The following is a 27,132-nucleotide window of genomic DNA, read 5'->3' as shown; positions in this document are numbered from 1 at the left end:
TTTACTAGACATTTTTCCGAAGACAATATACAGATGATTAATAAGCATATAAAAAGATGCTCAACATCACTAATCATCAGGAAAATGCAAATCAAATCCACAATGAGATATCACCTCTCATCCATCACGATGGTACTATTAAAAACTCAGAAAATAACAAGTATTGGCAAGGATGTAAAGATACTAGAACCCTTGTACTCTATTGGTGTGATTGTAAAATAGTGCAACCACTATGGAAAATAGTATGGCGGTGTCCTCAAAAAAAAAAAAAAATCAAACTACTAAATGATCTAGCAATCTCACTTCTGGGTATGTATCCAAAAGAATTGAAAGCAGGGTCTGAAGAGATATTTTGGTACCCATGTTCACAGCAGCACTATTCACAGTAGTGAAAAGATGAAAGCAGCCCAAGTGTCCATTTACAGATGAATGGATAAACAAAATGGGATGTATTCACACAATGGAATATTATTCAACCTTAAAAAGGAGGGAAAATCTATCACATATTACAGTGTGGGGGTAAGCCTTGAGGACATTCTGCCAGGTGAAATAAGCTGGTCATGAAAAGACAAATGCTGTATGATTCCATTTATATGAGATATCTAAACTAGTGAAATTCATAGAAACAGAAAGCAGAGTGGTGGTTTCCAAGGACTAGGACAGGAGAAAAGGGAAATTGTTTACTGGATATAGAGACTCATTTGATGAAAACATTCTGGAGGTCTCTTTTACAGCAATGTGAAAATACTTAACACTACTGAGCTGTACACTTTAAAATGGTGAAGACAGTAAATTGTATGAGCTTTTTACCAAATAAGAAAAGAAATCATCTCTAAGGTTGTAAAAGGTTGCTTATTGGTGAAGCTTAGTGATTAGGTACATGGAAGTTCATTATGCACTCTCTCAATTTTAGAGTGCTTGAATTCTCTATAAAAAAAAAAAGATAATTGAGAAATCTGGATTTCTGAAACACCCAAGAGGTTTGAGGATATGTGAGCCTGGACTGAAACACTGGTTTGCACATGGGTCACTTTCAGCCACACAGAGACAGAAGGGAGTTCAGCTCTGCCCATCAGACCCTGGACCAAACTGTTAGGAACCTAGTCAGCAGTCACAGGCAGCCCATTTTTACTTCTCAGGTTCCTCTAACACACAACAATAATCTGCGCATCACCCTAACTCTGTGTAATTCTCTGCGAGAGAGATGTAAATATACTGATCCTAGGACATGTATTTTTGATCTATTTTATTTACATTCTCCATGTTACCTGCTACCTGATTAAATGTCTCTGCCTCCCTGCCTGGAACCAGCAATATCAACAGTCTTGATGTTTTATTAAGCTTTTCAAACATGCCATTGATCCCCCAGCCTGAATACGTTGCTTTGTTACCATGGCTTTAGTCCCAGTGCAGCTTCCGGGGATATTTGCCAGAATATTCTTGGATTCATTTGTAATCCATTTAGTAACTTACATTTGAAGGATAATTGTTTGTGTAATATATTAACCACGTTATTATGCCTGTTGATGCTACCTTGGTGAGCTGGTGAATTCTATAAGAAGAACAATAAATAACAATATAATGTTAACTAAATATGGAAGATTGAGAGGATAGGCGAGCTTTTATCTGGGGTATCTCTACATTATACAAAGTTCCAGAAGAAAACGGAAGTGATTGCACAACTGGATTTGTTTTTTTAACCTGCTGCCAAATGTCTACACATTTGGACAGATCACAGAGAGATGGATTATTTGGGTGATGTGGACATAGATGTAACCATGGGCAATTGAAAGAAGACTTGACTCAGGAGATAATAAAGGTGATGTTGAAAAGAAAGTCACAGGGAAACAAGTTTAGGAAATAAGAATATATTATGAGAGGATAAAATGCCAGAAAGTAATAGTGAAGAGATTTTTGACATGTATAGGCTTTCCTGGTGGCTCAGTTGGTAAAGAATCTGCCTGTAACGCAGGAGACCCCAGTTCAGTCCCTGGGTTGGGAAGATCTCCTGGAGAAGGGAACAGCTACCCACTCCAGTATTCTGGTCTGGAGAATTCCATATAGTCCATGTGGTCACAAAGAGTCGGACACAACTGAGTGACTTTCACTTTCATTTGACATGTACACACACAGTCACATAGTGTTGAACTTAGAAAAAGCAGGATTCTGGGATGTGGAGGATTTAATTTGAATCCCATATAATTTATATTGGTCTCTTATCAACTTCTTTCCTGGGGTGAGGGCAGGATGAGAGGCGTGGAACGCATTTCTAAGTGCAATATTCCTCCCTGTTTGGATAGCTGACGGACCTCTCGACACTGGCTCATGAATTTCTAGCCCTTGAGTTATGAGTCTGAAATACAAATTGTCCCCCCAAATAATAATAAAAACAAAGGATATGCCATTTGGTGTGGTATTTCATTTCTGAGGCCAGCCTTTGATCTCTGCAGCATATTGAGAAATCAAGTTACTGGGTATCTTTTTTTCCCACTTCAGCCATTTGTCACATATGCCATAAAAATCTGAATTGTCCCTCTTGATCTTTATCACAGTCCACCATTTACTTTGATCTCCGCCTCTGTGTATGACATTTGTGCATGGTTTCCCTGTTTAATTATCTGATTTGGGGTTGCTATTTTAGTTTAAAAGTTAAGAATTGTTTTGTATGGATGTGAGAGTTGGACTGTAAAGAAAGATGAGTGCCGAAGAATTGATGCTTTTGAAATGTGGTGTTGGAGATGACTTGAGAGTCCCTTGGACTGCAAGGAGATCCAGTCAGTCAATCCTACAGGAAATCAACCCTGAATATTCATCAGAAGGGCTGATGCTGAAGCTCCAATACTTTGGCCACCTGGTGTGAAGAGCCGACTCATTGGAAAAGACCCTGATGCTGGGAAAGATTGAAGGCAGGAGGAGAAGGGGACAACAGAGGATGAGATGGTTGGATGGCATCACTGACTCAATGGACATGAGTTTGAATGAACTCTGGGAGTTGGTGATGACCAGGGAGGCCTGGTGTGCTGCAGTCCATGGGGTCACAAAGAGTTGGACACAACTGAGTGACTGAACTGAACTGAATATCCTCGTCTATCGTCCAGGTAAATCACTGGATTTCCCTGGTCAGTCAGGACTCCGTGCAGTTTTTTCAGGTATGCGAATTTCTGAGTTGAAAGGAGATGCATCTCATGGAAAGTTCATAAAGTGGTCTGGGGTCTCAGCTGCCAGTATCTGTATAGAAGACCCCGAGGCTGGTGTACCAAGCACCTCATTTCTCACCGCTGGTCCAGTGCACAGCCCTCAGTTTGCCTCCTCCCACGTGGTTACCCACGAGGAGAGGAGGGAGGACTAGAGAGAGGTGTGAGGCATGTGCAGGTACCCTGCCTACTCCGGCGATCTCTGTGCACGTTTCCCAGCTAGTGGCGCCTTCAGAACCCACCGTTCCACCTCCTAAATTGGGGTCAGGTTCTCAACTGGGAGTTTGAAATTGCAAGTATCAGGGAAAGGGGATTGACATTTCTGGGGCAAACAATGTGTGCAAGGCTTTGTAAATATCTCTTGTTCTGTCATGTCCCCCCATCACATATGGGAAGCTGGGACCTAAGATGCTTCCCTCTTTGGGGGCTTTTTAAGACTCTCACTTTTTTTCCTTAGTTCCGTAGTAGCAAGGCACCTGGGGCTCTCCCAGCTCAGAGTTCACGCTTGTGTCTTCAGGTTCATGGTCGAGCTTTGCTCCAGTGAAGGCAAATGGGAAGTGCTGGGAGGCAATGGTTGGAGGGAGTGAGAAGGCTGGAGCACTGAGACGTGTTCACAGAGCACCTGAGAACACAATTGCGTCCACAGAGCAGTTAGAGGAGGGTCGTGACAGGGCTGAGCTCTCTCCGGAGGGGAGGACCCCAAGGTGGCGGTTTTCCCCACTCCAGTCTCTGGCATCCTGAAGGTATGCAGAGAGGAGTGGAAAGTCATGTCCACCCTTGAGGATGGGTCCCCTTCTGTCCTCCGGAGCAGGAGGGTCTTAAAAGTAGAACAGGGTTTTCCAGGAGCAGCACCCATGGTGGCCCTGACCCAGCAGGCACCCCACGTGTGGGACCGAGGCAGACCCTTCCTCTGGGGCACGTGTCACCAAGTGATGAAGATGTGTTGGCAGATATCGGCTTGGTGTCTGTGGACCTGGCACATAGAAGGTGATTGATGAAAACTTGTTGAACAAATGAGTAGAAGACCATTTTTACTGGGGGAGCTGAGAAAGACCCTCAGTGTGGCCATGGAGGGAAGCAGAAGCCCTGGAGTGAAAGGTGAGGCTCGTCCAAGGCGTGAGCAGATCCTCATGGAAGACCCGAATCAGTCACAAGTGGGTGGTTCAGTCGGCACAAGAGGACCAAGTCAACTGAGCCAGGGTTCAGGCTGGCAGGTAGAAGGAGCGGAGTCAGGCTTGGGGGAGGCAGTGGGCAGGTGCAAAGAGCAGAGCTGGGCAGGGCAGAATCAAGCTTGGACTTGTGGGGACTTCCTGGTAGCTTAGTGGTTAAGAATCCTTCTGCCAATGTGAGGACACGGGTTCAGTCCCTGGTTCGGGAAGATTCCACCTGCCATAGAGCACCTAAGCCCCTCTGCCACATCTACTGAGCTGGTGAACCACCACGACTGAAGCCTGCACTCCCCAGAGTCACGCATTGCAAGGGCTGAGCCTGTGCCCACTGCAATGAGAAGCCCACACACTGCAAAGAAGAGTAACCCCTACTCACCACAATTAGAGGAAGCCAGTTCACAGCAATGAAGACGCAGCGCAACCGAAAAATTAATAAAAAAAACCCCCTGAACTTCCTGGTATGAAGAAGCCTTCAGGACAAGGAGGGTATGAAGAAGGAAGAACAAAGAAAAAGAAAGAGAAATGAGAAGGAATGGGGACGAAAGAGGAAGAGGAGGACATGGGAGAAGGGAAGGAAAGGAGAGAGGGAAGAAAGATGGGAGGAAGGAGAGAAAGAAGAGAAGGAAGAGACGGAGAGGAAACTTTCCTCCTCTCCTGTTCAGGCCAGGAGGACATGCCCATTTTATAAAACATCACAGAAGGTGAAGGAAAACAAATAGTGGAAGAAGGGGAGCGGCTGGTCTGTGATCTGGCGTGGGGGAAGAGCCGCCACGGATCCATAATGAAGGCGGGAGAGTGACAGGGGAGAGATGGGCCTGGCAGAGGGGTATAAATAGGAGCTCCGGCTTATTTGTAACTTTCATTTTTAGGTAAGGATGATTGGCACATGGATGGCTTGGATGAAGGGAGCCCCCTGATCTTTAACTTGCAGGTCACATGGAGAAAACTTGGAGAAAGCGCTCCGACATGGAGATGTCAGCTTGAGTGACAGCCCCGTGCGAGGTGTTTGCACCGGCTGCCTCCTTTACATGCATCACTTCACAGAAATGATGACTGCCATTTGAACAGAAAGACATCCTTCCCGACCGGGGTCAGGAAACTGACAGGGCCCACCCATTAATAGAAATAACTGTCATTTAAAATAAAATGCTTGGTGGAAAACTTCAGAAATCTATTAGATAACAGGGGGCCCGTGATCGGGGCACCCATGAATCACGGGCACTCAGATATGGCGCATCGAGTGGGAGACAGTTACACCCGGAGCAGTCGATTCCGCTGGTCGGGTGGCTTCTTCATGCTGACGTGTCAGCTGCTTCTCCTAATTTATTGCCTGCCCGTGTCTTAGTTAGGAGCTTTCCCTGTGGGACGATGGAATCTGAAGGAAAAGATGAATGACAACATAGTTTCTGATTTGACGCGTTCTTACAGCAAAAACTCTTTGGTGGTGGAGGTTCTTTGGAGAAGATGCTTTCCTGATAAAATAACAAGCTGTGCTCACTGCTGAGAGAGGCTCAAAGCCCAAGACCTCCTCTGAACTTTCTTGATGTCTAATTTTTTTATGCAAATGAAGTATTACATTGCATTGAAGTATTTTCCTACTCAAGAGGATTATATGATATTTAGGAAATTTTTCTTGAACTTTCAATAAGTTTATTAATTAGAGGGTCCTAAGCTACATAAAGGGCTTCCCTGGTGGTTCAGTAATAAAGAGTTCTCCTGTTTAGGCAGGGGACACAGGTTCAACCCCTGGGTCAGGTAGATCCCCTGGAAAAGGAAATGGCAACTCACTCCAATATGCTTGCTTGGAAAATCCCGTGGACAGAGGAGCCTGATAGGCTATAGTCCCTCAGGTTGCAACAGTTGGACTGGACTTAGCAACTAAACAACAAAAAATACACAATAGTGATGATGTTTGATAATATGCTAGCAAGAAATGGTCCTTTATGGCCTGTTGCTGGGTGGGTGATGTATGGCTTGTGCTCAGGCTGGTGGTGTAAATAGAGAACCTAGTGTTGTGCCCTCTGTCAATTGTCTCATGAGATACGATCTTTAGAGCAATGGTAAGATGAGTATTGGTGGGGCCCTATTTTACCAAGGCCTATTGGACTTCCCTGGGGGCTCAGACGGTAAAGCGTCTGCCTACAATGCGGGGGACCTGGGTTCGATCCCTGGGTCAGGAAGATCCCCTGGAGAAGGAAATGGCAACCCACTCCATTACTCTTGCCTGGAAAATCCCATGGACAGAGGAGCCTGGTAGGCTACAGTCCATGGGGTCGCAAAGAGTCGGACACGACTGAGCGATTTCACTTTTTATTTTACCAGGAGACAGCTGAGGAGGTGCTGAATGGTTAAGGGCTCCCCAAAGAGCAGCCACCCACCACAGACTCCAGTTAATGGGGCCACTCAGAAAGGCCAGTGTTATTTCCATCACTTAGATGAGAAACCCGAGGCTCAGAGGTTGTACAGCTGAGAACAGGAATTCATCCATAGTCTATCATGCTTGAAAACCTACTGCAGAGAGCTTTCAAAGAAGACCCTCTCAGTCTTCAGTTTCTCTGTAAAGAGTCTCCACAAATGCAGTGACTTAGAAAAACACCCATTATCTCACAGTTTCAAAGCAGAAGTCCCCTGGGCTCAGTTGGACTTGGTTTAGGGTCTGAAAAGAGAAACCGTGGTGTCGGTTGGCTGGGCTCTTCTCTAGAGAAGAATCTGTTATTCAGGTTGTAGACAGAATTCCATTCCTTGTGGTTGTAGGACTGAGGTCCCCATGCCCTTGCTGACTGTTGGCCAGGGTGACTGACTTTTAGCTCATACAGGCTACTCTCCAGTCCTTGCATGTGGCCCTCTCCACCTTCAAAGTCAACAATGATGCACTGAATCTTTTTTTGCGCTTTGAATCTCTCTCATTTCACTATCTGCCCACCAGACAGAGAAAAGTCTCAGATTATATTTAGGTACAAATGGATACTCTCCCATCATAAGATCAACTGATCAGCAACCTTAATTACAACCACAGAATCCCTCTGCCACATCACATACCATGATCGTAGGTGCTATAGCTCATCATTTACACATCATATACACAGGAAGGGAACCTGAGAGCGAGGGTTATCTCAGAATTCTGCCCATCACAGGTCGTGGGCTGGGACTGCTGGCCATTGGGTGCTCAGCCATGTATCCTTAGTTCGGGTGAACCCACTATTTTCTTCCAGGAGGTTGAAGCTGAATCTAGTTGTGCTCAGGGCACTCATAGTTCCCGAGCAACAAAGGATGGCCAGATGGAAAGAACCCAGACCCAAGGATCTGGAGATCCAAGTTCTAGCCCAGGCTCTGCCACTCACTCACTCTGGGACCCTGGATAGACAGCATCACTATGCTCTGTATAATGCAAGATTGCTTGAGAATCCAAATACGAATGTCTTTGAAGGTCCCACCACGTGCAAACACCCTACTAGGCAATGAGGATGACCCAAGGAAGGAATGAGGCATGCGTCCTGCTCTCAAGGAGCTTATGACCTTGAGTAAGGACACAGCTCACCAGCCAGAGTCCACAGATCCAATTCTCCATCAGTGCCCAGCTAGCAAGTCCTGTTTTCATCCAGCCCTCTGCTCCCACAGATCTGACTGAATTACAGTTTGCCGTCTTGGCTGGCCACATCCACCCCCTGGTCATTCTCATTGCCCAGTCTGCTGGAGCACTCCTTCTCCACCCAGTACAGGCTCCTGCCTTGTGTCTACATGGCTATGGAGGGCTGGAGGTAACTTCAGGGCCACAGTGTAGAGGAAGGAAACTTTTAAATAGACCCCAGAACTAATATCTCCTAGACTCTACGGACATGCCCTTGGTGGGGGCCCCCTTTGATTCTCTCTCTCCTTATATGTCCATTGCTGATGGCTGTGCTGGGCAGAGGCAGCCAGCTCCTCCCAGAAGTGAGAGATGGCTTTCGTCATCTTCCTCTAATGAGATTCGATTCAAGGTTATGTGCTTCCTCTCCACCCAGAGAAGGAAAGAAACCCATGCCCCGACTGATTTCCCTGACAAGATGCAGCTCCCTGCCTGGCAGAGACCTCCTGGCACAATAGCTCATGGAGTCTGATCATGTTGGGGCATCAGAGCAGGCTTGGGGCTCCATGATGTGTGACCACAGGGAGACTGACATGTCCTTCCCACCCCCAAACGACCAGACACCCAGTCTTTTCCCAGGGACAAGGTCAGACCCCACCTGTGGGTAAGGAAGAAACGGTGGGCCACTTTAAAATTGCAGTTCTCATTTTTAGCCATCAAGGTTTCAGAAAAATAAATATTTATTTATATATAATATGCTTGTTAGCTAACTGGGTGCACTGGGGCTGAACTTAACACTGTTTTGTTATATAAATTTATATATATATAATATATATAATACATATATAAAAATATACAACAGATACATAATATAACAATATATATTTATGTAACATAATGTAATATATAGCAATGTATAACATTAATGTATATAATATAAAACAAAAATATATAATATATAACATTATATAATATATATAAAATATATTAAAATATATATAATATATAAGAATATATAATACATATTAATTTGTATAGCAAAACAGTGTTAAGTTCAGCTCCAGCACTCCCAGCTGGCAAACAAACATCGGGAGCCATGGAGGTGCGTCCCAGGTCGAATGCCCTGGAAACAGACTCTGAGAGGGAGGGTTGCATGCAGCGGTGTCCCTGGGAGCGAGGTCTCAGGAGGCAGGGATGGGACAGGGGAAGCGGCCCACCGTGCAGGGGCAGCCCCGGCCCCAGACGGTCCGACAGGAGCTCTGAAGCCAGAATGTGCCCAAATGGAGGGAAATGGGCTGGACTTGGTCTCAGCCAGTGAGGGGCTGAGGCTTCTCCGAGGCGTGTGACCTTGAGCCAGTGTTCTCCGCAGCCAAAGGCAGTCACCAGTGAGGCCAGCCTCTGTGAGCAGCAGGGTTCGTAAATGCTTCCCTCCTAAACCTTGGAACTGGGCAGAATACCCTCTCATCCGCTGTTAGGAGGTGCCAGGAAAGGGCTGAGAGTTACAGAGGAAAGAGAAGTCCATTCCAGGAAGGCTGCCTGGAGACGGAGCACATGAGCAGCCTTTGGAGGATGGGTAGGCTTTGGAGGAGGAACCGCCTCACAGATGCAGTGGGCTGGGACCTGCCCCCCCGGGTGGCCCACTTTGATGGTGCAGATTGCCTACAGCTCCTTCCATCTCTGGAAAGCAGGAGGCTGGGGCTCAGGGACCGCCAGGATACCGGCCGCTCTAACAGGGTTTGACCCCGTGATCTCCCATCCGTCAGGAAAATGCACGGGGAAATAAAAATAATGGCGAGGTTAATTAAGGGTGCCTGCAGACTTCTTTTTAACCTCCTCCACTTCACTATGTCAATAATAACTGGAGAGTAGACTTTCCCCAGGATATTCCAAAGCGTGACTAATTGCAGTAACACTGAACACATTTTCCCCCACTCTGCGTCCCCTCCAATTTGGAGAATGATTTTGCCCTTTTCCAGATATATGATGCAAAGTGGATGAGTGCATTTGAACATATTTACACAGTAAAAGCTCAGATGCTAAGACCTGGGCATGGTTAGCCAATTCTAGGCAGTTCTTTAGAAACCAGACTCAGTAATAGCCTGACAAGTGGGTGCCCTATCGGAGTGTGAGGGCATAGACCAGCAGAAGCTCCTGCTTCTGTTTATAAAAATGCCTTTTGGAGAATTTATCTGGAATCAAATATGCAAGATTTCTTTTTCTGAAAGTGAGATTTACTTTTAAGACATTCACATCGTTTTTCCAAAGGCCCTGTAAATACATTTATTGGTTAATTTTTATTTTAACTCCTGCAGCACAAGCCTCTTGGGCCGTGTATGAGTCCAGTGAGGATCAGGCAGTTTATGTGGCCTCGTGGGAGGTGATGCATGTCTGGAACCCATCAGAGACTCAGATGACTTGCAGACTGTGCTTACCACATGCCTGTCAGCCCAAAGCAGCAGAGAAGGAAGCCTGCCTCGTATTTATTGTGTGCCCCGAGCAAGGTACTCGTATAGATTACCAAAATGGGCATTAGTTATTTTACTTCCTCTGTCTACCCCGTGGCTTGTCCCTTCCCTCGCTGGCTCTGGCTGGCTGCATGTCTTGCTTTGGCTTCTGGGACATGAGCAAATAAGCCAGTGAAGGCAGAGAGAGTGCCTGCACATTGGGACTGCTCTCTTGCTACCTTTGGAACCAGTATATCCACGTGTAAACAAACCCCACATAGCCTGCTGGATGAGGAGACACATGGCCTAGCCATCTCTATTGCCCAGCTGATGACCAGCCAACCACCACATGGGTGGGTGAGGCCATTTCAGACCAGCAGTCTCCGGCCAACTTGCCAGCTGACCGCGGATGCATACGGGTCTCAGCTGAGATCAGCTCAAAAGAGTCCATCTAGCCCTGCCCCACTTGCTGACGGGCAGTGTTGTGAGCTGGATAAACGGTGATGCTTAAACACTAAATTAGGGAGTGCTTTGTTATATGGCAAAGCTAATTGATTCAGTCCTAGTCCTCAGTCTCTTCATCTATAAAACAGAGTAATTACTTACTTCAGAGGATTTCTTGAAGCTGAAACGAGTCCTAGCCTATAAGCGGTGTTCAGAATTTGCTCCATCCTTTTCTGCAAAAGATGAAATGTTGCAAATTGACTCCAGTTCTTTGCTCCTCTCTCCCACCACATTCTTGTCATGGCCCTTTTGGGAGAGTGTTGACTTTGTGCTTGGCCCTATGACTTGCTGGCTTCCTAGATGGCGCTAGTAGCAAAGAATCTGCCTGCCAGTGTAGGAGATGTGAGAGACACGGTTTTGATCCCTGGGCTGGGAGGTAACCTGGAGGAGGGCATGGAACCCACTCCGATATTTTTGCATGGAGAATCCCATGGATAGAGGAGCCTGGTAGGCTATAATCCGTAGGGTCACAAAGAGTTGGACACAACTGAAGCAACTTGGCACGTACACATGTTATGGCTTGCTCTGGTCAATGATAATATGGGCAGAAGTGACAGTGACTGGTTTGAACCTTGACCTTGGGAAACCTGGAGGGTTTCCATGGGCCCTCCAGCCCCAGTCATTGACATCCGAGGAGCATCCTATGGATCAGCCCTGAGTGCAGCAGGAGGAAGAGACACAGGTCCTTGCAGAACTACCACCAAAATCCCCCCAGCCAGAGCAGTCGGAAGCAGATTCGTTGACACCAGCTCACCAACACGTTGGAGAGGGTTGGGATAGTTTGTTACACAGCATTATTGGGGCAGTGGCTAACTGATGCAGATAAGATGCAAACTCACTGACCACATTTGAAAGGCTCTGTTCTGGTCAGCTCTCATCAAGGCCAGAGAAGAGGGGTATAGCAGGGACTGGCTCCTGACTTCTGCCATGTATTTTCTTACTCGTGAAGCCCCCGCAGACCACTCAGTTGGGAGCAGCAGAGCTGAGAACAAGCCTGTCCACACTTGACAGACAGTTGGCCACATGTCTGGGGCCGTGTCAGATCTCTACAGGCCAGGCCTCCTAGCACTCAGAGCAGCACGAGGAGGCAGCGTCTAGCCATACCCATGCCCCAAGTCAGGAGCAGAAGCCAGTGGGGTTGGGAGACCCAGCCAAGGGCCGGAGAGCCAGGAATTGAAATCCAAGACCCAGCCTCGGCAGTGTCCCCCAGCGACCACAACTCAGCAGCCTGATTCCGCTTGGTAAGCCCCAAATCTCCTGGGTTTCAGCTGCTGCCAGCCTCAGCCAGTGCTGTGTGCTTCCTGTCGATGCCTTGAAATACAATATTTCAGTTTATGAACTCAAGAATGACTCTGTACAGGAAAACATTTCCTTATGTGCAGATCCTGCATTCATAATGGGAGTTCCGTGAATCACTTTATTCCCCCTTCTTTTCATTTTGGAAACGTCTGTTGCAAGTGTGCAGAAGGGCACTCATTTCTGTGAACCCATTTAATTTTCACACCTGAGCTGGTCACAACTTCAAAAAGAGCCGGTACTGTCAGGCAGAACGGAGCCTTGGTGAAGAGCTAGTGAGATATGGGAATTTCCTGCGACGGAACAGTCTCATGGGAACTCTGGTCCTCTGCTCATGGTTTTCTCCTGCACAGGTGATCCTACCAGTGAGAGAGTGTATAATTCACCCACCAAACTGGGACGCCCGTTACAGTGAAAAGGGCTTGGGAAGACAGATGCAACCTGGGGCTTTTCTGGACAAACAAGGATGTGTGGTCACCTCATCCCATCAGGGAACTTTACAAAAATAATAACTAACCTTCGTAAAGGACTTTATGGTTTACTAGCCATTTCTATAATGTGAAACATTATATCAGAGTATGGTTTTACAGGTGAGAAATCTGAAGCCCTGGAGTTTGAGATGCCTGTGGAAAAGCACACACCCCACAAAATGGGGACTAGAATGTAGCTTTCTAATTCCAGATTGGATTCTACCTTCTACAGGATTTTGTTGGGTCCGTAAAATTGTTTTCCATGGCCTGTAGATAGAAGTCTACTAGATAAATATTTGTTGAGTGAATGAATGAACACAACAGCCAAGAAATAGCAAGTAACGCAACGGTGCTGTATCTTACGATTCTGTGAAGGACTCAGAGGTGGTTTGTAACGTACAAAATGGCTCTGTTCCCTTGGAACTTCTCTGAAATCGCCTAATAACTTAATTGCTCCTTAATAAGAAGGGATTCTGCCAATATCCCCTTCTTCTGCTCTGGGGTTGCTAGAAATGACTACTTTGTTCTTTCCGGCGTGGGAGGATTTGGTTGATCTCTGTAATCAGCAAAGTGGGAACGATGTCTTTTTTCATGTGTTCTCGGCCTCCCCTCACCCCCTCCAGCTATCCTTCCTTCTTTTGAATGTTGAGATGCTCTTTTATTTGTGATCCCCGCCTTCCACCCGGTGTCAGTGGGGGTTCCGCTACCTTTTATGAAGGCTTTGAAAGGCTTCCTCTTCCCCTCCAAAGTTTCCACTGAGGCTGTGTTTGCTGTAAACACTTATGAAGTTAGTTAAGTGGTATAATTCCCCGAGCACTTCTTTCTTACATTAGCCTTCATTTTTTTCTGGAGAAAAACACTTTTATTCCTGAGAACCGGAGACAGCAGGGAGTGAGGCGAACGGTATGTCCTACTAAAATGTTTTGGCCAAGGCATTCCATAAATAGAGCTTTTAATGATTTTTTTAAACAGTAATGTCTTCTAGACATGAACTCACAAGGAAGGAAAGAGAGCGCCAATCTCTGCGTGCCCAGCCCTCGGGGCTTCCATGACAACCTGCCTGTTCATGGTCTTCAGCAGTTTAGAAGGTGTCTCAGGGGCTTGCTTTGGTCCTAAGACCTTTCTCTGCCTCCTTGGAATAACGGAGCCACCCCCGCCCGCTCCGACACAGGGCGATAAAGTCGCGAGCAGGGGACCCGAGGGCACGGGTAGAGTCCCTCTTAGAACTGGACTAGGAGCCTGTGTTTGGGTTCAGCCGTGCCCACGGCATTGACCTTCACCATCCAGCCAGACGGTGAGGCTGCAGGATGTGTACAGGGTGTTCGGCATGTAGGAGGCTGAATATGGCTCTCAGCATTTGCCAGTTAAACAGACTCTGAAATAAAAATAGAAGCGAGGGGTCACCCAGCCCAGGGCTTTCAAACAGTCTTGTCCCCACAAGGTGTAGTTGTCCCTCCCAAACCCCCAGCCTCCTGGCTATTGGCTTTCCTGGCCTGTCTCCTTGAGAGGCCTGTCTGCCGGTACTGGGGTCAAAAGGGCCTTTGAGGTCATGTTCCCCTGGGTTCACCTCTGCGATGCATTAGTCATCTCTGGTTCTCCAGAGATACAGAACCAGCAGATGTAGAGATAGAGGTATAGGTAGAGATACAGATCTGTAGATGTAGATACAGATACAGGTATGAGGAGATTTATTACCAAAGTTGTTCAGATGATTACGTTGCAGGAAGGAGGATCCTTTTCAAGGTCTGAAGGTAGGCTCTTGTGTAACACTCACTAAATGAATAGTCCAGGCGACATGTGGGCTGACAAAGCAAGAGACGTTATGGGGAAGGGGCACCTAGGCAGAGAGCAGCGGGTAACCCAGGAGAACTGCTCTGCCACGTGGCTCGCAGTCTTAGGTTTCATAGTGATGGGGTTGGTTTCCTGGGTGTCTCTGGCCAATCACTCTGACTTGACCCTTCCTGGTGGGACCCACACTGCTCAGCCAAGATGGATTCCGGCGCGGAGGATTCCAGGAGGTTGGTAGGACATGTGGGCTGCTGTCTCCTCTCTCCTTCTGACCTTTCCTGAACTCTTCCAGTCAGTGGTGGCTTGTCAGTTCCGTGTTCCATACCAGGACCTCCTGTCATAAAATAACTGTGGTGCCCAACCAGGGTGGACGGTTTCAGTCAGTGTTTCCCCTAACAATTATGGAAGCTGAGAAGTCCCATGATTTGCTGTCTACAAGCTGAAGAACCAGGAAAACTGGTGGTGTAATTCAATCTGAGTCCAAAGACCTGAGAACCAGGGGGCTGGTTGTGTGAGTTCTGGTCCAAGTCTGAAGACTCAAGAACCAGCAGCATCAGTGCCTGAGGGCCGAAGAGGATGGACCTCCAGCTGCTGCAGAGAGAAGGTGCCCTTCCTCTGCCTTTTCGGGACTTCCCTGGTGACTCAGAGGGTAATGTGTCTGCCCACAGTGTGCGAGACCTGGGTTCAATCCCCAGGTCAGGAAGATCCCCTGGAGAAGGAAATTGCAACCCACTCCAGTACTCTTGCCTGGAGAGTCCCATGGATGGAGGAGTCCATGGGATCGCAAAGAGTCACACACAACTGAATATCTTCACTTCTGCCTTTTTGTTTTATTTGGGCCCTAAACAGATTGGACGATGCCCATCTGCACTGGTGAGGGGTGCTGTTTATTCAGTCTGCCAATCCAATTAATCTCTTCTGGGGAAACCCTCACGGACCCACCCAGAAATCATATTTTACCAGCTTTCTTTGCCCCCCTCAGCCCAGCCAAGTGGACACACAGAATAAGCCATCACAGGCGTACGCATGCTCTAGAACTCCCACAGGATCAGGCTGGGGCTAGATGGGTCCTGAAATTGTCCCAATGCCACCTGGGTCCCGAAATTGTCCCACTGCCACCTGGGTCCCCGGGAGCAAGCCTTTCATAAATCACTCATGCGAATCCTTGTCCTGGAGGGACCTAACTTATGACTCCGATTTGTAAGAAAAGTGCAAGTTTGCAGGAAGTGAAAATTTCAGCAGGACTCTCTCGGGAAGGGACACCCCTCTGTCTCTGAGCCAGAGTTTGCTCAGGTTACTCCAGAGTATGAATTTCTTCATCAGCACACATGGCCAACAGGTTATCAGCCTCCAACACGACAGTCAGTCTGCAGGTAGCACCTTGGGTGGTCTGGCACCTCGCACACCAGCGCGCACCTCCACGGCCGAGCCTGTTTGCTCGCTCACTCAGTGGTTCATGCATCCGCTGAAGGCCCAGGACTGTATACACTCGGACCTGTGCTTGGTGTAGGGACTCAGGCAGGTGACATCCCCTTCCAGGACTCCATGCACAGTGGGGAGACAAGGCAGCAGCCAGGGTGAAGGCCAGCAGGGGAATGAAGCATCGTCCGTCTCTCCCACATCTTTGCTCCCTGAAGGCAACACCATGTCTTGTTCATCTTAGCATCTGCCTGCCTGGCCCAGGACCCTCTATAGGAGGAACCAATAAAGGCTGCCCTCCCGGACCACCTGGAACTGGGTAGGCTGAGGATGGTGGGAAGGCTTCCTAGGGATGCCCAGCCAGCCACGACTTGGTGAAGATGGGCGAGGAGCAGAGCTGTGCTTGGGGAGGCAGCAGGCTGTGAGACGAAGGCCCCGTCCTAGGAAACTCAAGCAGTAGGCACTTCTGAACCCGGGGGCAGGAGAGGGGGCGGTACCCACCCCACTGAGCCCGAGGAGCCTCTGGGTCACAGAGAGGGGCGAAGTAGGAAGATGGAAACCGTTCAGCATGTTGGGGGCAGGAGAGAATAAAAAACACTCCAGAGTTGGCTGAACTTGAAACCACTGCATTTTTAGAAAGCACTGCCTCCCAGATGCAGAAGTGAGCAGAGTTGGGGTGAGTGTCTGCATCTCCCAAGGTGTGATTATGGGCTGCTTTGAAAAGCCATCTACTGTGTGTTGAGTCCTTAAAGACGCCCAGGGCAGTGAGGACCAGGAGAGCAGGCATCTGGTCCTGGCCCTGCCACCAGTCCTCCGTTTGACCTTGGGCAAATCATGTGACCTCTTGGGCTTTAGGCTACGTGAGCTTCGAACTTGCTTCTGGCTCTAACATTACAGGATCCAGCCTGAAGCCCTCCTTTCTCAAGGAGGAAGCAGACAGTGGGACCAGGTAATGGTGTGGGGCCACGCCAGTAGCCTGGCCAGGAGATGGCAGAGCCAGAGCTCACACTGTCCCCTTCAGCAGTAGGGGTCTGCAGCTGCCCTGACAGTTTGGGGGGCGCATCTGCCTGACCATGGGGGACTGCCTTCCTCCTCCATAGCCTGACCACTTGAAAGGTCTTAGGTTTCTGAAAAAAAGAGAATATCAGCAGAGAGCTCTGAGGGCTTCTGAGGAGGTCAGAAACTTAAAGTGCGCTAGCCGTGGAGGAGAGTGATAGTAGTCACTGCAGCGATAGTAATACAGCAGTTTGGGAGCTTCGCAAGCCCCTCCGCTTGTTCTTCTGGCCTGTTGAAACACACACGTGCACATGCAGGCACGCCCCCAAATACTCTTATATACTATGTTACTTATGTGGGATGTTTAGTATCAAAAAGGCTATATCCCTCTTCTCCCCCAAAATCCTCCTTCTAAAAATGTCCAGTGGTACGCAATGTCCAGTGGTACGCGTAATATCCTCCAGCCTTTCAAATGGGGTTGCTTCTACCTCGGGACGTTGACCATTAAGGTCAGTGAAAGGGCAGGGGAATTCATGAGCCAGTGTTCTTGAATCAAAGCTCAGCGGCGTGAATGCCCCAGTTCAAGGTGGCAAAATCAAACTGAAGGCAGCAGTGAGGGGTGGCAGTGAGTGGTGAGCCCCTGGCCTAGAACAGGTGAAGGTACTAGTCACCCAGCAGAGGAAAGGCTTCATACCAGCCAGAATATGATGAACTTTAACTTTGTTACATTCAGGGAGATATGAAAATGTCTTTGGTAGGGTTGTGTGTATTAGTCACTCAGTCGTGTCTGACTCTTTGCAACCCCATGGATTGTAGCCTGCCAGGCTTCTCTGTCCATGAAATTCTCCAGGAAAGAATACTGGAGTGGATTGCCGTTCCCTTCTCCAGAGGATCTTCCCTACTCAGGGACTGAACCCTGGTCTCCTGCACTGCGGGCAGATTCTTTACCATTTGTGCCACTAGGAAATCCAGTATCTAAGTCTTAGTGAAATTGACAAAACTAACTCCTGGTTACACAGGTAGTTTAAAGATTACACAGTACCTCTATTCAAAAAGAGATTACCAGAATTCTGATCTGTCTGTTCAGCCCTGGGGAGCTCACTGTAGCCGCTTTATGCACACACAGCGGCCCTCGTGTGCTGCTCCCACGCCAGCCACACTGGAGGAAGTCCACGGACCCCAGGTCCTTGTCTCTGCTCGTGCTGGGGCGCTCTGCTGGTCCTTGGGCACGTGCGGTATAAATGAGATGTCCCCGTGTGATGCTCCCTCCCTGTCACTTGCCACAACCGGCCTCTGCATGTCCCCCCAACATCTCTTGCTCCTCTCTTTCTCCTCTGTCCTCCAGAGAGAGTTCTGTCTTTCCACCCACACACGTCCCAGACTTCTAAGACTGGATAGAGAGACCCAAGCTGGAGTGGGGAGACGGAAGAGGGATTCAGTAGAAGGAAGAGTTAAAAGCCACGTGGATTAAGGATCTGGGACACTCAGAAGCAGAATTTTGAGAGTGAAGTGTTTATAGTCTTGAGAACCCCTGCAGAGATTGTGTAAGAACTGGAGAAAAAAGGAAAGAAGGAAAAAAGAGTTTTCAGAAGTGTTTCTAGATACTATAATTTGGATCTCCTTTGATATTCTTCCAAAGGAGGTTGGAGTTATTTGTGATTGTTCATTGTTGCTTGATAGTCTCTAACATGAAACTGTCTGAGACTAGGCCTCGTGGGGCCTCAGGATCTACTCAGGTTACACATGGTCATCTTGGAAAAGTTGGAGCTACTTCCAGGGCTTCTGAGGTTAGTTTGCTACCCAGCATGTGAGGATCCATGGGCCAAGTAAGAAATACTTGAATGAAATGAGTTGGATTGCATGATCCCTCTTGCTTTGTCTCTGTCCTCTGAGGCTAGCCTAGTCCTTCCTGAGGCTGTGGAATGGACTCTTTCCATTTTATCTGCTTGACCATAAGTGTTGCCTTTGTGCACCTGTAACTTGAATATAAACATATCTGCTCAAGAAATCCTCAAGTTGGGACTTGCCTGGCAGTCCAGTGGTTAAGACTTTACCTTCCAATACAGGAGATGGAGATTTAATTTCCGGTCGAGGAGCTTAAGATTTTTGCAGCCATAAAAAGCCAAAGTATAAAACAGAAGCAATTTTGTAATTCAATAAAGACTTTAAAAAACTCAAAAGGTCCATGTTGAAACCAAAAATCTTAGATATCACCAAGTTCACATCATGTCTGGTTCATATTTGAGATATTTTCAAAACCCCTACCAAAAGAAGAAAAAAATGAAAGAAAGGAAAGGAAAGAGGCGAGATAAGGAGAAAAGAAGAAAGAAAACAATACCCCCTGCTCTGTGCCAGACACCAGGGCTGACACTTCACGCCGAGTGTTCTTGATTCTCCAACAACCACATGCCCTTCATCTACCTTCCCCAATTTTGAGGAAACTGAGACTCATAGAGGTTGAGCGACTTACCCAACCACAAGTGGAGATATTAAAGCCCAGTTCTACCTGCTTGACCAATCTGACCTCTTTTCAGCAGGGCACTGGCCTGTCCAAGCCGCCTGCCCTACTGCCAGTCTGGGCCTCTCCAACCAGCCGGTCATCTGCATGCAGAGTTCTGTGGCCTGAGGAAGAGGAGGGTTGGGCTCCTGGGAGCTTCTCCAGGTGGGGAACCTGCAGCCGGACAAGTTGAGCGCCAGCTCCCTGAGGCCTGGCTAGAACTGACCCACCTAAAAAAAGGTGCCTAAAACAAGGACCTTGGAAGGATGTCCAGATCCCAGTGTATCCTTGTGCCATTCGGGGACAGTGTGTTCCAGTGGGAATTGCTGAGGACCAGGAGACCTGGGCTCCACTCTATGATCCAGGGGAGTCAGACTCAGAAAACCTCAGCTTCCCACTTTGTGAAGTGGAAAAATAGCATTTATTAAGCCCCTCCAAAGCTATTAAAGAATAAAATAGATACTAGATGTAAAAGTCCTTTTAAAAGAACACTACAGAAAGAATGCATAATGTTTGCCTCAGTTATGATTATGTCTCACAGTAACAAGGTCTGTTTTGGGGGGTTTCACACTTGTTTTTTAAAAAACATTCATTATTTTTATTTTTGGCTGTGCTGGATCTCGGTTGCTGTGCATGGGCTTCCTGCAGTTGCTGGGAGCAGGAGCTGCCCTTTGTGGCAGTGTGCGGGCTTCTCATGGCTGCAGCTTCTCACTGCGGAGCATGGGCCCTAGGTGTATGTGCTGCAGAAGTGGGCTTTAGAGCGAGGGCTCCGTAGTTGTGACTCACCGGCTTAGTTGCTTCAGCATGTGGAAACCTTCCTGGACCAGGGATCGAACCCAGTCCCTTGCATCAGAAGGCGGTGTCTTATCCACCGAGCCACCAAAAAGTCCCGGTTTCACATTCTTGTGAAGTAGGCAGGGCGGGCATTTGTGTCCCCATTAGCAGATGTAGAAACTGAGGCTCTGGAAGCCCATGTCCCACAGCTGATAGGTGGTAGAGGAGCCCTGGCCTCTGAGTCCTCCTCGCCTGCTTCTCCTTCCGTGTTGCATCCAGCACCAGTCTGCCCTGCCCAGCTCCATCCCCTGCTCCCCTCAAAACATCCGGAGGCGCAAAGGCTTTCAAGGCTGATACTTGGTCTGCTTGTGGCCCATAACGTCTCTCACAGGGCTACCAGCTGTGGCCAGGCACCACCAGATTCAAATCAGGACGGGAGTGTGTGCCTGGCCGTTATCACTCAAGGGGAGGAAAAGCCACTAAAAGAATTTGTGCTGCTGGTGGCAGGGTGCAGAGTGTCACCTTCAGACAGGAGGGGCAAGTGACAAATGAGAGTTCCCCTCCGCTGGGGCTCAGCAAATGAATTGACTACCTCCAGTCTCAAAGTGTTGGTCTTGTTCCCATGGAATAGCATGTATTTCCATTTGATGGATGAGGCATAAATCAACTTCTCTGTATTTGCTGGGTGTACTGTGCTATTTCTTTTTTAAAAAAAAAGTTTGAAAGGTAATTCTTCCCAGAACCGGGTTAATGATTGCACGTCTCGTTACCAGGGTTTGTAAGATCAGGATTGACAGCTGTTTTAGAGCTCCCCAGCTGGGAATGGTTTGTTTAACAAACACGGCAGGACACTTACATGTTCCCCTGGCTGCCTGTTCTCATTCCCATCTCGTAGGATGGCACTGTGCCCATTCACAAGCCGTCAGCTCCCTGCCCTCGGGCAGAGGTGCCAGGGAACTGAGGCTGTAAACTGGCATCAAGCAGAATATAGAGGATGCTTGGCTTTTCCTTTGCCCGAGGTTCCCCCCTACAACCCACAGCCCCTGCGTTCTCTCCATAGGCACTTCCCCAAGCTGGTGCCTGAGTATTGCAATAAGATTCTGAACAAGCAGTTGTCCCCAGTGAGTACTGAGTACATATGAGGAGTCAGACATGGATTAGACACTTGAAGATTCTCTCATTTAAGCTTCACAGCGACTCTTGCAGGTTTTCAGGTGGATGATATTATTACTCCCCATTCTGCAGATGTAGAAGAAGTGGAGGCTCACAGAGTTTAAATAACCCACCCAGCATCTCTAAGTTGTTAAGTAGTAAAGCTAGGAGTGACCCAACGGCAAGACCAAACAATTCACAGGTAGGAAAATTCACATGGCAGTAAATATATGAAAAATTAAAGATTGGAATAAATTAAAAGTGAGAGAAACACTGGTTTACCATATCTAATCTTTCAAATTAGTAAGCAAATAAATATTTCTTATAATAATATTCAGTAATATAGTGAATTAGTGCATGCATGCTAAGTTCCTTCAGTCATGTCCGACTCATTGATTTAGAGGTGGCCACAAATTTTTTGACATTCCTGCCACTGAGAAATGATGTCTCAGACCCCTGTCCTTGAACCTGGATGGGCTCTATGACAGCTTTGACGGCGGACTATGACAGAAGTGATGCTGTGCCTAGGACACCGGTGGCTTCCACTTCCTGTCTCTGAGAACCCTGGCTCACCTGTGGTGCCCTGAGCTGCCCTGTAAGAGGTCTGACTGCTCTGCTAGAGAGACCTGGGGAGGAGGCCCTGAGGCCACATGAAGACAGTGAAGGATCTGAGAGAGCCCAGCCTTCTAGCCACCCCTGCCAGGGTGCACACCGTGTTGGGAAGCCTTCTTGGACCCTCCAGACAAGACCAAATGCCCCCTTACCACCGCCAAGAAACCTCAGTCCAAAAAACTAGACTTATTTTCCCCATTTTAAGAATATTTTATTTATCTTTTGAGATTACATGTTTTTTATTGCTGTTCTAATACAATCGCTTAGACATAAAAATTTCCAAGAGCCTCTCAGAAATGGTGATCCAGCGGGGACCATGAGGAGCAGAAGAACCAACTGGCTGAGCCCTGCCTGGATTCTTGACCCACACAATTGTCAGAGAATAAAATGTCTGTAACTTTAAGTTGCTTACTTTTAGAATAGTTTGTTCTGGAGTGGTATATAATGGGAAAACCTGAAGTGAACCGGAGTGTTGAAAGCACTCTTAAACCCTATGGGAGCAGGAAATGCTAGGGAAAACTTTCCAGAAAGCAGTTTGGCAATATGTACCTAATTAAGATATGTGTGTGTGTCACACACACACACACACACACACACATATATATGTTATATATATATTTAAAGAGAGAGAGGCTGTGCTGGGTCTTAGTTGTGGCATGCGGAATCTTTGATCTTCCCTGCAGCATGCAGGATCTTTAGTTGTGGCGTGCTGGAGTCTTAGCCACTGGGCCACCAAGGAAGTCCCCTAATTAGGATCTTTATTTGTTTCCATTGGTTCCATTAGACTCCACCATTCCAATAGATGCAGGAATCTACTCCAAGCAAATAACTAAAAATGTGGACAGTGCTTTATAAATATTTCATTTCAGCTCTATTTATATTAACATAAAATCTAACAGTCAAAATATCAAACATGAAGAAAATTTAAGTCATTGCATAATCAAACACTATCATATCACATTCCATAGTATTTTAAAAAGTTAAAGAGTTTTTAATAATGGTGGAAAGGACTCGAAGCTGTTTTTAATAGTGCTTAACAATGTTAAAAATACATACATACATAAATGCTATAAAGAAATATGCCAAAAAGAATAATCATAGTTGCCTCTAGGTTAGCAGGATTATGGGTGATTCCTCTCAAACTCTTCCAATGTTTCTCTACTTTCCAAGATGTTTATAGTGAGACTGCTTTCCCAGTTTCTTATGAGAAGATAAATAAAAACAGAAAAGGAGGAGAAGAGCCTTTGAAATCAATACCAAAAGACTCCTGAATGCAGGTGGGCACTGGGGTGGAGAACGCCTTTCACCCAAATACAAGCCGTAAGATATGCAGGTTGACATTTGAAGAAAGACACTTGTGTTTCCAAGGATATTATGAATTTACACTTAATCTGTAAAGGTTTGAGCAAAGAGATCCAGTGAAGTCCTATGGGATTGTGAGAGCTGCTAGGCCCACACGTCCCTTTCCTCAGGGAACCCTAATCCACAGGCCCACCCCAGGAAGGACGTGATCCACTCCCCTATCCCAGCCTAACTCTGAATTCCCAAACTACTTGATCTGTCTTATTCATTTAACCCTGCTTAGTGAGCATTGTCTCCTGCCAGACCTGTACTCAGCACCGAAATCCAAATGATGGAGCCAGTTCTTGCATTCAGGGCTTTTCAGACAAGCTAGTTTCAAAGCCCCTGGCACCTTTTGGTTGTGCCGGATGCTGCATCCATGACGTATCTCCTCCGTTAGCCTGCAAGGTATCTGAGAGTAGCATCCAAGTTACCAAGACTGGGGCTGGGCACGTAGCTGGCACCTGTCAGGCATCTGTGGAAGGAACGGTGCCTCGAAGGCCCTGCCCACTTCTCTGCATTGTCGTCAAATGTGCTAAAGTACGCACAGCGTGTGGCGTAAATGGCAAGCTAACATACGAGCAGGAAGAGCAGAGTGATTAATTACACAGAAGGCGAAACACTGCGCGTTTTCACATGAGGGGAAAGTATGCCCTGATCTGCATTTGCCTGGGAAGCAATTCTGCCTTCTAAATAAGACTTTCTTGTTCCAAAAAGTGGGAGCAGAGAAAATAGATCATCAGTCTCCAAGATGTCAGCTCCCAGGCGGAAGCTGATGGGAGCAAACGTCTGAGCCTGGATTGCTCCTGCTATTGTTCTGTTGTGGCAACCTTTAATAACAGCCTTGATGAAAAGGGTAAGTGTCATAAGCAAAAGGCAAGGACTGATGAAATTCCACGAGCGCTATTGCATGCCAGAGATAACGCTTATTTTTCCTTTGTATCTGTGAATGTTTCCAAAGGCATAATTCCTTCTTATAGTCTTAAATCTTTTGTTTATAAGGAGAGCACTGAATCATGAAGATTGACAGAAGGGCAGACAAGGGATCACCCACCCTCCAACTGTCATGTGCCTAGGTGCAACCTCCAGTGTGTGCTCACAGCGTCCACATGGACCCCACCCAGAACATCTTAGCAGATGGGGGGACAGGGATGGGCACGAAATTCCCAAGTAGGTGGTCCCAGATCCTCAGGTTGAGAAGCTATGCTATGGGTGTGTGCTAATTCAGGGGATCTGCAAAAGTAAGCTGGGTAGAATGATGGGGAACAGAATAGGGAGAAGTCAGCTGAGTTTTTCTTACAAGACTTTATATATTCACTTGTTTATCCATTTCTTCACTTATTTTATACAAACATTTGTGCATGCATGCTAAGTCACTTGGGTTGTGTCCGACTCTTTGAGACCCTATGAACTGTAGGCTCCTCTCTCCATGGGATTCTCCAGGCAAGAATAATAGAGTGGGTTGCCATACCCTTCTCCAGGGGATCTTCCCAACCTAGGGATTGAATCCACATCTTCTGTGTCTCCGGCATTGCAGGTGTATTCTGTTACAATTAGCACCACCTGGGAAGCCCATACAAACACTTAATACCAACTCTGTGTCAAGGAAAGGACTGAAACAGCACACTGGAGGTCACTGGCAACCTAAGGAACATTTTTTTTAAATTGAAGTCTAGTTCACTTACAATTTTGTGTTAGTTTCAGGTGTTCAGCAAAGTGATTCAGTTATACATACATATATTATCTATTTTTTCAGATTATTTTCCCTTAAACATGAGTGCTAAGTCACTTCAGTCATGTCCTACACTTTGCGACCCACCAGGCTCCTCTGTCCATGGGATTTCCCAGGCAAGAATACTGGAGCAGGTTGCCATGCCCTCCTCCAGGGGATCTGCCAGACCCAGGGATCAAACCCGTGTCTCCTGTGTCTCCTGCATTGCAGGCAGATTCTTTACTGCTGAGCTACCAGGGAAGTTCACTTTCCCCTTATAGTAACTGCAAAATACTGAGTATAGTTCCCTGTGCTGTGTAGTCGGTCCTTGTTGGTTACCATTTCTATAGGGTGATGGGAGCACGTGCCAGTTTGCCTTGGGCTTAATCAGTGGAGGTGGGGAAGTGGGCCCCGTGAGTGCTCATGACTTTTGTACGAAGGCTGGTTTGGAAGAGGGGAAAATGAGAGAGAGAGAGAGAGAGAGAGAGAGAGGGGGAGGGAAGGAAAGGGAAGAGAAGACAATAGACAGAGGAGGGATCCAGGATTTTTAAACAATGAGTTGATGGGTAGAAGACTCGAGCAAGACTCAAGGAAGGGGCCAGTAGGAAGGGAGAGGCCGATGACCCAGAAGGAGGCAGAAACAGCCCTTGGAGTGAGTCCCTCAGAAGCGGGGATGGGATAGGATCCAGGGCCTGAGATGAAGCGCCAACTCTGCACCTGAGCTTCGTGGTCACATGCTGCCGCACACCGTGTGTGTGGCCTTGGGCAAGGGTCTCACCCTCTGTGTCCCTCAGGCTCTTTGCCTGTGATGTGGGAGTGGTTCTGGTGCCTTCATCATCAGGTTATCATGAGGGTTCAGTAAAGTAACACATGGAGAGACTTCATGGTGAGCAGCCCATAAGCATTATCTGTTGTTGGTATTATTATTGAAACAGGTGAAAATGAGGAGAGGATGGACGAGGTCAGGCTGGTTTGAGGGCTTCTGTTTTCTCTGTCCAACCGGGGGGCAAGATCACCTGCAGAGAGGAGGGGCCACCCTGGGGGAATCGTGCAGACATTTGAAGAGGGGGCTAAGATGCAAAGTGGTCTTAACTGAGCATTGCAGGGGGAGCTGCCCCCCAAAAGGTCAGCGTCAAAGCCCAGCTGAGTTTGGTGCCACCAGGTCCAGGCTCCACCTTGCTCAGGGTGGGACAGCAGCAGTGAGCAGCCCACCCGGGAGCTGGTGCGGAGGTGGGTTCATCCAAGGTGGGGCCTGTGCGGCGGGCACCACGGACGCCCGTGCCTTTCTTTCTCCCTCTCGGGCTTCGTCCGTCCTGTCCCTGCAGGGGTACATGTCCTCCCCAGGCAGCAAGCCTGGGGCACTTGGGGTGAGGTGTGCAGATGATGCAGGTTGAATCATGGACCCACCAGGCAAAGACTTCTGTGCTCACATCACCAGTCTAAGTTAGGAGCATTACCCTAGGGCATGGGAAGATGTCCACAAAGTAAGTAAGCAATTGCATCATAATACCAAGATGAAGCTCTTCTAGTACCACAGGAGGCAAGTTTGACAGCAGTACCGTTTCTTTAAATGAACTCTTTTAAATTTCTTTTCAGGTGCACATTAGATGCTCTTATGTCAATGACCCAAGAAATGCTTGGTATAACCAGCCCTCTAACTCTTCAGGACAGTGGCACAGAACGGCATGACATAGACCGGCAGCCACAGAGCCACATAACAAGCGTCGCTTTGCGCAAACAGCTGCTGAGGTTCGGGATGAAAGCGTTGTCTCCTGGAACATCTAAACTCTAACATCTGCTTGACAAAAAATGTCTGATTAGACGATTCTTATGGAACAAAGTCCAACATATCAAGCATACCCTTTTCAAAAGAAAATTTTTACTGCTCACCACTTAACATTAGACTAATAACATTTAGCGTGGTTCATCTGTGTTTTCAAAATACATAGAGATGTTTAATTAAGCAGTGAATATCTTTTTTTCTTTCAAAAACAGCTTAAAATAAGGTTCATCAAAACGTGATTTTAATTTGATCACCTGCCTTTTGAAGTCAAGTCTCTCCAACTCCAGCAAAGTGTGGGGTTGAGGCAATTATCTGAATTATTCAGGAAGCAGAATTTTAGCCTAAATCATCACATTCCTAGAGAACAAAGAATATCTGTCAGTTCAGCCGAAAAGCAGAAAAATTGAACACTTTGCT

At 47.4% G+C, this 27,132-nt stretch overlaps 1 long non-coding RNA gene across 1 annotated transcript in view; it reads left to right on the top strand.

Annotated features, from left to right (window-relative positions):
- The window catches only part of LOC110141512 (uncharacterized), a 66,804-nt gene extending 39,913 nt beyond the window's left edge, over positions 1 to 26,891 (top strand). The window contains exon 3 of the long non-coding RNA XR_002315065.2: positions 26,529 to 26,891. This is a non-coding gene — a long non-coding RNA (uncharacterized lncRNA). The remainder of the gene's footprint in view (positions 1 to 26,528) is intronic.
- Positions 26,892 to 27,132: the final 241 nt, after the last annotated feature.

This window comes from Odocoileus virginianus, chromosome 7 (genome assembly GCF_023699985.2).
Source record: "Odocoileus virginianus isolate 20LAN1187 ecotype Illinois chromosome 7, Ovbor_1.2, whole genome shotgun sequence".
Taxonomy (NCBI): domain Eukaryota; kingdom Metazoa; phylum Chordata; class Mammalia; order Artiodactyla; family Cervidae; genus Odocoileus; species Odocoileus virginianus.
Note: the sequence above shows the minus strand (reverse complement) of the source record. Positions and strands in the feature narration are given on the sequence as shown.